Source organism: Otolemur garnettii, unplaced genomic scaffold (assembly GCF_000181295.1).
Source record: "Otolemur garnettii isolate 467f Iridium unplaced genomic scaffold, OtoGar3 scaffold00021, whole genome shotgun sequence".
NCBI lineage: Eukaryota > Metazoa > Chordata > Mammalia > Primates > Galagidae > Otolemur > Otolemur garnettii.
In genome coordinates, this window is record NW_003852416.1 from 11,500,710 (window position 1) to 11,510,640 (window position 9,931).

The 9,931-nt window shown below is 43.6% G+C and overlaps 1 protein-coding gene across 1 annotated transcript in view; it reads right to left on the reverse strand.

Annotated features, from left to right (window-relative positions):
• Window positions 1-9,925, reverse strand: part of ADD3 (adducin 3) — a 154,788-nt gene extending 144,863 nt beyond the window's left edge. Inside the window, exon 1 of the mRNA XM_023511615.1 lies at window positions 9,798-9,925. The gene's annotated coding sequence lies outside the window, so the exon portion shown is untranslated. The remainder of the gene's footprint in view (window positions 1-9,797) is intronic.
• Between the last annotated feature and the right edge of the window lie 6 nt (window positions 9,926-9,931).

The window sequence follows — 9,931 nt, forward strand, 5'->3', positions numbered from 1 at the left end:
ATTCTCTTGCCTCAGCCTCCCAAGTAGCTGGGACCACAGGTACCTGCCACAACGCCCGGCTATTTTTTTGTTGTAGTGGTCATTGTTGTTTAGCTGGCCTGGGTTGGTTTTGAACCCACCAGCCTCGGTGTATGTGGCTGATGCCTTAACCACTATGCTATGGGCGCCAAGCCCGTAAGTACTATTAAAACCCTACCTCCAGTTAAGAAATGGTTTGTTTGATGACTTTAAGCCCAACCAGATATTAGCATCATTATTGTTCACAGGCGCCATCAACAACCAGACCTACTGAAAGATGCTCCTCATTAAAATAATTGTCTTTACCACTTAGTAATGATTTCACCATTGCTAGATGGCTTTTAAGGTAAGTTCTAACAACTTCTTAAGGTTTCTCCTTTCCCATGCATTCCAACAAGTGCAAAATTACTTCTTCATCATGTGTTTAGGCCTCCTGTTGAGAAGCATAATTAAAATTAAGCAGGCAACAATTCTGCTTGGTACTAAGATTCTGTCAAATCCTCTAAATCAGCAGTTCTCAACCTGAGGGGTGAATGACCCTTTCACAGGGGTCACCTAAGATCATCCTGATATCAGATCTTTACAGTATGATTCATAACGGTAGCAAAATTAGTTATGAAGTAGCAACGAAAATAATTTTATGGTTGGGAGTCACCACAACATGAGGAACTGTATTAAAGGGTCGCGGCATTAGGAATGTTGAGAACCACTGCTCTAAATGAAGCTGGGGAGGGTGTCTCCAGGAAGTAACTGAGAGGTCTGTAAGCAAAACGTAGGGGCTGCTCAACTTGATGCTGGCCATTCAGTAGATGGCACTCTTCCCTTTGAGCCCAAATTAAACAGCTTCAAGAAGCACGTTCTGTGACAGCCAGGTGTGATGGAAAGCAGGGAGTCTCTTCAAAGCATTTAAATGATAGTCACAATCCCTCCAGAAACATCCATCAAAAGCTGATGGGTCAAGTCAGAAACTTTAAAGAGCCCAGCAAAGTGTAGATTAAGACATCAAGCACAATATAAAATCATCTAACTCAAGTGATACCAAATAATCACTTCTTGTCTTTACTATGTCAAACAAATACACTGCTCTTCTTCTGACATTAAATGTTTCTTGCCTATTCCATAATGCAACCGCAATAACAGCCTTTCAGTAGCTAGTGACCAGATCTTGTCTGTCACATATCTTATTAGGGTACTTTGTGTTTAGAGAACAATGATGTTATCATTATCAAAATTCACTACAACAAATCAAAGGTGTATTATTACATTCGACTTTTTTTTTTTTTTTTGGCCGGGGCTGGGTTTGAACCCACCACCTCTGGCATATGGAGGCACTGCCCTACATTCGACATTTTTGATTGACGATGATTCTGATACCCACTGAAAAATCAAACATCCTAATACAAAAATCACTGCAGATCTAGTTTTGCAATAAATCCCCCCAAAAAAAGGAAGAAGAAGGAAGAGACAAGCATTTAAAGCAATGAATTTCTAAATCATTGATGACATGTGTTTTTACTCTAATACATAACAGCTGCCAATTTTAGGTGATGAGTAATGTTTCTCACACTTCTGGAGAGAAACAAGAAAATTCCTTTTCATGAAATCTCCAGTTGAAATCCAAACTTTTCAGCAATCAGATAGAAATCACTTTAAAAATTCTACCTTTCCCTAAGAGAGACAGAACACAACTCTGGCAATAAAGGTGTAAGAAAAAGGCAAAGTAGAAGGAACATATTTTCAAAGTTTTTTCAAAAAATGGAAGTGTAAATAAAGAACAAGAATAAGAATAGGCTTGGTGCCTGTGGTTCAAGTGGCTAAGGTGCCAGCCACATAATACCTAAGGTGGTGGGTTGAGTCCAGCCCAGGCCACCAAACAACAATGATGGCTGCAACCAAAATAAAAAAAATAGCCAGGCATTGTGGCGGGAGCCTGTAGTCCTAGCTACTTGGGAGGCTGAGGCAGGAGACTCACTTGAGCCCAGGAGTTGGAGGTTGCTGTGAGCTGTGATGCCACAGCACTCTACCCAGGGGGAGAGCTTGAGGCTCTGTCTCAAAAACAACAACAACAATGTATCAACTTCATTGCCAATCTCTTTTCCCTTTCCACCTCCCATCTGTGCCACTCATCTCAGGAGCAATGAAGCATTCCACTCATCCAAGACACTTATGCCCATTCACAATTCCACTTCAGCACTTGCTGACCATTACTCCTCCCCAGTCACTTCCTTAGATATTAAAAGGCTGACCTTATAGAATGTTTCACACACTAGTAAGACACATGAAAATAGAAATGACAATGCAGCTAATATTTGCTGGCTCTAACTTCTGAAGGATATAAAGTAGAGTGTTCTCAAGAGTCCCTAAGAAGGCCTTTAGCCCTGAAATATACTTCTCTAGTTATACTAAGTAAGCCTAATAATCAGCTCCAAGAGGATACTGAATGAACCCATCTTTTTGGTATGGCATTTAGTCATTCTTGCAGATGACAGGATGAATTGAACCACTGTGGAAGAATTCACAGAAACACTGTTGATGGTGACAAATTGAAGACATACACCAAGTTGCTAAGATACTGAAAAATTCAGCATTTCTCCAACCTGATTGCTTTGCATATTGTTGGAGTTCCAACTCCTCTAGCAGGTAGCCAATAAACAGCCATGGGCACTCAGTTAAACGGGCTCAAGTCACTCACACCAGCACTGTCCTTTCCCCTTCTATCTGAAAAGGAAAGCACTTCGTTGGTAAGAAATTGTAAGAATTTAAAGGGGCATGAGAGTTAGCCAAATAAATAATAACAATTTCGTATATATTACTTGGAATTAGACTTTTATCCTGTTTAATCTATTGCTTGCCCTCATGCAGTGGTTCTCAACTTCCTAATGCCGAGTGTATTTTCATTGTTAAAGGGGCCGCAACCCACAGGTTGAGAACCGCTGCCTGAATGTATACTGTGAACATTAAAATTATTTTATTGTTTCCTTTATATAGCATAATTATTGAGACATTGGCCAGGTGCAGTGGCTCACACCTGTAATACCAACACTTTGGGAGGCTGAGGTGGGTGGATTGCTTGAGTTTAAGAGTTCAAGACCTGCCTTAGCAAGAGACCATCTCCACTACAAATAGAAAAACTAGCTTGTGGCAGGCACCTGTAGTCCTGGCTACTCATGAACCTGTGGCGGGAGGATTGCTTGAGACTAAGAGGTTGAGGTTGCTGTGAGCTATGATGATGCCATGGCACTCAACCCCAGGGCAATAGAGTGAGACTCTGTCTCAGGAAAAATTAAAATGAAAATTTAAAAAAACACATTTAGTTTTAATGATCTTATGTTATTGCCCTTAAATTTCTCACAAGTGTTTTTACCTCCTGGCTGGTTGTGGGAAATTTTTATCCTATGGAAATCATCTATGCCCCACTACAGAAAAACTAAGTTTCATAACCCCAGGTTCAAAGTGTAGTCTTGTTCAAGGAGCAATCTTAAATTCTAGTTAATGTACTGCCTATATACCAATTTCCTCCGGCCCAATTTCAGGGAATTGAAACAAAGATTTCAAAGTTCATCTCGTATCAATGAATCTTATCATTTTCAACTAAAGCTAACTTAAAAAAAAAAGTAAGTATAACACATAAGGTGGCAAATGCTGATCAGTTATATCTAACCTCATTATGAAGATATAAGCTGGGTGTGGTGGTGTACATTTGCAGTCCCAGCCACTCAGGAGGCTGGAGGGAAGCATCACTTGAGCCCAGGAGTTGGAGGCCAACCTGGACAACAAAGCAGGACCCCCATCTCAAAATAAATAAATAAGATTTAACTTCACAGCAAAGACTTGTGCTGTTGGCACTCAATAAATATCCATTACTAGACTACTAGGGGAATAAATTTTGACTTTATCTGAAAGGAGACTCTCCAAAGAAGTATGGTTACATAATACACATACACATCCATAATTGGCTACTGTTAATTGAAAAAATAATTCATCTAAAGGCTAACAATTTTTTCTTTTAAGCCAGAGTCAACGAAAAACTTCTAACCTATACGTTTCAGAGAGGATGCTTGATATATACAACCCATTACAGTAAAAATTTGAAATTGTCTTGGCTGTTTGCCAAGAGAATTTAATCTCTGGCAGAACCTGAAAGACCTCTTAACAACCTCATAAATATTCTGGCATGGACCCTAAGTTCAAACGACAGAGCAGTAACACAGAAGACATGAAATAAAGTCTGAAGGCACTTATTTTGAATTTAAGATTGAGTTTGAATAATTTCTAATTCCAAATTAAGTATGTTTAAAAATAAGTACCACTAGCACTCTGGGAGGCCGAGGCAAGTGGATTGCTTGAGCTCACAAGTTCGAGACCAACCTGAGCAAAAGCGAGATTCTGTCTCTACTAAAAATAGAAAAACTGAGGCAAGAGGATCACTTGAGCCCAAGAGTTTGAGGTTGCTGTGAGCTATGTGGCTCTCAGCACTCTACCCAGGGCTACAGCTTGAAACTCTGCCTCAAAAATAAATAAATACTATGTGCGAATGACTTAAAAAAAAAAAAAAGAAAAGAAAAGGCAATCCCCAGACTAAGAAAATGTTTCAAATCATACAACTACTAATATCTAGAATATAGTTTTTAAAATTCTTTTAATTCAATATATTTTATTTAAATATTTACTTATTTAAAAATAAATAAAAAATAAAAGTGTAACACTGTTAATTGACATGCAAAGTTTTTTCTATTCAAACTCTCCACATTAAATATCTCCAAAGGAATCTGAAACATCATTGAATATTAAATGCAGCCCCAAATTGTTAATTTAGTGTGAGAAACAGATTAGTAACCTATGTTTTCAATAAGGCTTGTATGTTCTTAATTTAATGTGTGTTGGTTTTTAACATTTCTTTCTTACCATTACTTTTCACTAAATTGTCAACAAGGATATATTAGCCATCTACAGTAATTCTGAACATTACTTAAAAGAGCTAGTTCAGGTTATAATCAATTTGCTTGACATATCAACTACCATGGTGAAGCAGCAACAGACAGTTCCTTGAGTGAAAAAGGCACAAGTTCCATCTTCTTATTTATGGTTAATTTTAGGAAGCAAAACTCAGGTAGTATTTAGCACAAACTTAACTTGGGAAAACTCTAAAGATTTGCAACCATTACCAAGAGTGACATAGCAGAAGGTAACAGTGGTTATACGGGCTCACTCTTAAGACAGACTTATGGATCCAGAACCAGCCTGTGCCATCTAACAGGAGTACACCTTAACCTCTGCATCTCAGTTCAGGCACTGGGTTAGTGGGAGGAGAAGAAAATTAAATCACATAAAATTCTTAGCATAGTGCCTGGCACAGAGGTAAAGCAAATAAATACTGGTCATTACAAATATTTGCTGACTCTGCACAGGCTGGGAAGCATGCTATGACAGCCTTCAAATATGTCTGTCATTTTATATATTGATAATGATAAACACATACATCACTTAGAGTATAGACCCTATTTTAAGCACATTACATGCAACAATTTGGTTAAGCTGAAGTTCTATTATGATTGTTCCAGAACATTTTACAGTTTGTTCAGAGTTGAGTTTCTTTGCTTTTACATGATTTCTTCCTTCAACAGAAATGCTCCTTAAACCCTGATGACATGCATATATGTATGCTAACCAACTGCGTTAACCAACTGCGTTGAGACGGAGATTAACCAGCTAACCGTATGTAGGCTTACATGTGACAAAAGCACTCAGACATGATAGGCCTACTTCAGGAAGCCTCACCAATCTCAGAAGTTGGACACCACCCTGCATCTAGGTTGTAGATCGTATATAGAAGGTGGGCTGTGGCTATTATGTCCCTTAGTCTCAAAAGACATTCTGGTTTTATAGACACCAAATCCATACTTTAAACATCATTGAGCAGAGGGCCTATCCATTCCAGCATAACACTGAAAAAGAAGTTGTAAATAGCAAAGAGTATAATATCAATTTTCTCATTTTCAGTCAATGGTTAAAACTTATACTTTGTAAATATAATTTCTATCATACAAAAATTAATATTTTCCAGAAGTCATATGATCACCAGTCATATGTCAAATGTATACCAAACATTCCCAGATCATATATGTAAAAAGCTGCAACATACTGAATGTCTCCTAACCAACTACCTCAAGAACTCCTTAAATTATGTCTAACATTTAAAATAGATACACCACTGTTTTTTCTTTAAAAACAACTATTACCTACATGCCAGCATTTTTGGTCAATTTTAAGAGTTGGTGTAGACTGAACTCTAAGAAAGATGAATTAAATGTAGCTGAAGTGGCCTTGGTGTTTTTTGCTGGTTCTCTCCTTGGGTAAAGTTAACCTGCTCCATTTAGGCAAAAGAAAATGAGTTACAGCGCAAGCACAATCAATAGAAACACAGATAAATACTTTCTACAAATGCTCCAAAATAATTTAACCCTACAAAGGGTTACTCCCTTAATACAAATTCTTTTGATAATCAAGTATCTTCGTTTAAAATGAGAAACCACACTGGGCTCTTTATCCTCTTAAACAACACTCTCAGTAGAGGTCTTCTAAAACCAAAATTGGGATGCATAACCAGCAACAAGTAGATGGAATTCACTTCAAAAAAAGCAACCTTTTAGGCTGCTAAATCTAAAATGTCGCGTAATTTAAGTAAACACGCATACGTTTACGTAGCTAGTTCCATCCCCACAATCTTATCAATTCTTCCACCAATCTTGCATATAATCCTCCCTCAAAGCCTCTTGGTTGACTTAAATTCCACAACATTCTAGCAGGTTAATTTCACCAGCACATGTGCCAAGGAAATTAGTGGTTTTCCTTACGCTCCCATTTTAAACGGGCACCTACTTGCAATTAAATCTCTGCAACACAAAAAGTTCACCCGAGGCCATTCTTGCTATTTTAAAAGAGGCCCAGTTTATTCTACCTGTCTGTGGTCTTGCCTCAGCTATAACAGCATACCTCCAAAGAGGCTGGACGTGCCCCAAACACTAGCAAACCAGACCTACTGCCAACTCTGCTTGTCACCCCAGCGGGAAGAGCAACCTACCGTGCAGAGATGGTGTGTTTGTGTGTGCTGGAGAAATGGAGATTAAAGGTGGCTGAACACTTTCAACTTGTAACAGAAGTTTTTTAACTGAGGAGAAAAACTAAATAAACCAACACTCCCTTTCCTCCACCTTTTGCAAGCGCGGGAACGTCCTACCCTTCCTGGAGCGCACCTCCAGGTCCTAAGGTCCCCGGTCACCTAAGCCTTAAGTAGCATTTGATTTTTACAACTCCTTCCCCTCCCAGGAATAACCAGAGGACGCCTGGGAGCGTCGGGCCCTCTCCCCAACACCCGGAGACAGCACCGCGGGCCCCCAAGACCCACCCCCACAGGTACGGTACCCTCCCGCCAGGGAGAGGGGGTTCACCTGAGGCCGCGGAGACAGCCAATAGGAAGTACCCTCGGCCCTGCCAGCCAACGCACTCTCCACTCCGCGCGACCCCCTGCCAGAGTCCCAGCAGCCAGCCCCCCAGGCCTGGCCCGGAGGTAGGGCGGACTGAAGGCGCCTCCTCTCCCCGCCGGATTACCTTGCAGCGTGCAGCCGGCTTTGTGCTTCCCTCCCTCCTTCTCCGCAGCCGCCGGGGCCGCAGCGGCCGCCCGAACGCCGCCGCCGCCTCTTAAGCGCCGCAGGGCTCCAGAGGGGAGGGCAGGGGAAGAGGAGGGGGCGTGAGAAGGGAGGGACCTGGACGCCGAGCCCTGTGTAGCAGGAAGCGGCGACACCTGGGTCGCCGATGCCGCTTGCTCTTGCTCGCTGTTTTAAAAAATGTATTTTAAACCCCTCTTCTTTCCCTCCCGCCCCTCACCCAGACGACCGTTACGACCCGGCGGCTGGCGCTCTGGCGGGACTAGCCGAGCGCCCCACGAGCGTTCCCTAGCCCCGCCCCCTAAGGCCCCGTCCCCAGGCCCCCAAGCACCCTGGCCACGCCCCCACAAGCCCGCCCCTCGTAGCCCTCGACGCCCCAGGCCCCGCCCCTTGGGCCGAGGAGCGTTCCGGCCCCGCCTTCCCAGGCCCCTCCCCTCGTATCCCCTAGCACTCTCTGGCCCCGCCCCTTAGGCCCCTAGCGTGCCTTGGCCCCTCCTCCTGCCACCCCCTCGCTGCCTTCAATCTAGGACTGCGCTAAGCGGCGGCTCGGGGGCCCTACAGGCCGGCAAATCGGGAGGGCCTGGTTCGGGGCGGGTGCTTGGCAGCTTTTCAACGTCCTCCTATGGCTATGCAGCTAGAATCCGCGGCGTCCCCTGAGGGCCAGACTGGGAAACGACCCCGATGGAAACCCGACCGCGATGGGGAGGAGGGGGGCCTCGGAAGTGTCTCCCGCCTTAAACAAGTACCCCCACGCTCCTGAGACTGAGCTGCAGCGTTCAGACTCGGCCTCGGCCGCCCACAGTGGCGGCTGGGTCTTCAGAGGGAGGCCACTGTAAGGTTCCACCTCTGCACGCCCCCCACAGTAGGGCCTGGATTTTCCTCTCGATACTGTGGCTTTGGGGGGCGCCTCCTCCGCCCACTCACCTCTACCGAGGGGCTGGGCAAGGACTCTGCATTCTGCTCCATTTGGACCGTCTGCGGTCTTCATTACCACTTTGGCCCCCGGCCTCTTAGCCTTTTGAGACCTGACCTCTTTTAGGCGAAAAGTCGAGGCACTTCCAGCAGCCTTCAAAATGAATCCGGGGCCGGGCAAACTTTGCAACATGCAATCGCAGGACTGTGAATCCATCCACAGGTGACACTGGGCTGCCCACCCCCATCGCCCAGACATGTTTCTCATCCCAACCTATTCTCAAAATAGACCTCCCAGCAGCGCACACTTTTCTCTGCCACCCACGACTTGCACATCCCTCCGGCACACATGTCCTCCACGAGCACGAGTACACCCGAAAGCACACCCCTGGGAGCGCCATTCCAGTGATTCATGTCCCTTGTGTCAACCCCACCCTAACACGCAGAACAAACTTCTTCCCCCCACCCTTATCTCCCCTCGTTTCCAAGGCACTGGCGACAGTCCATTTCATTTCCTTCCTCATCTGCAGACTCTTCCCCCTCAAATACCTCTCACCATCCCCCTCCTCTGCGTCCCCTCCCTCTTCCCTAAAAATGTGCTAATTAAAATGTAGTTTCCTCTTCCCACATATGAAGTGTGGAAAATGAATCTTGTCTTGGCACTAACTGTGATTCATTTATTCTCGTTTTCTTTCTCCACTGGACTAAGGCTGTAGAAATTTTAGTCTACCACCATCTCCCATTTGCTCGAAATGCAACCATGCCTTCTTATTTTTAAAGACTCCTAAAGAACCATGGGGAAGGTGAGGAAGGCTTCCTAGCTTTGGGGAGAAAACAATATTTAGAAAATACTCAGCCTAACGTTTCATTTGGCATTTGAAAATATCTGCAGTATTTGAGAGAGATATTGGGAGTGGCTGGATATTTTCTTGCATTTAAAAAGCAAAAAAAAATTGAAAAGCTTTGCATGCATCAAGGTTAGCCTTTTTTACGAAGAGCAAAAAAAAGTATGCTAAAGGCACATATCAGAATATAGTCTCCACTACACAAGGCATTTGCCAGTCACAAATCTAGACCTCACCACCACCACCAAATGAAGACAAATTAACATAATCCATTTTAAGCACGTCTGATGAAGAATCTTTTCCATGATTATTCCCTTTCCCACAGTTTCTGGGCAAAATGGATAAAAGATCTGCTTACCCGCTGAAAATCCAAAGCTTCCTTGTGACCAGGGTAGTAGACGTGCGTGCCTGTGTCTTCTGTTCTCTAGGTGTGGATTCTGCAGTGCTGCACAGAAACCCACTGCAGCCTCAGACCAGAGGCAGCGGCGGCGG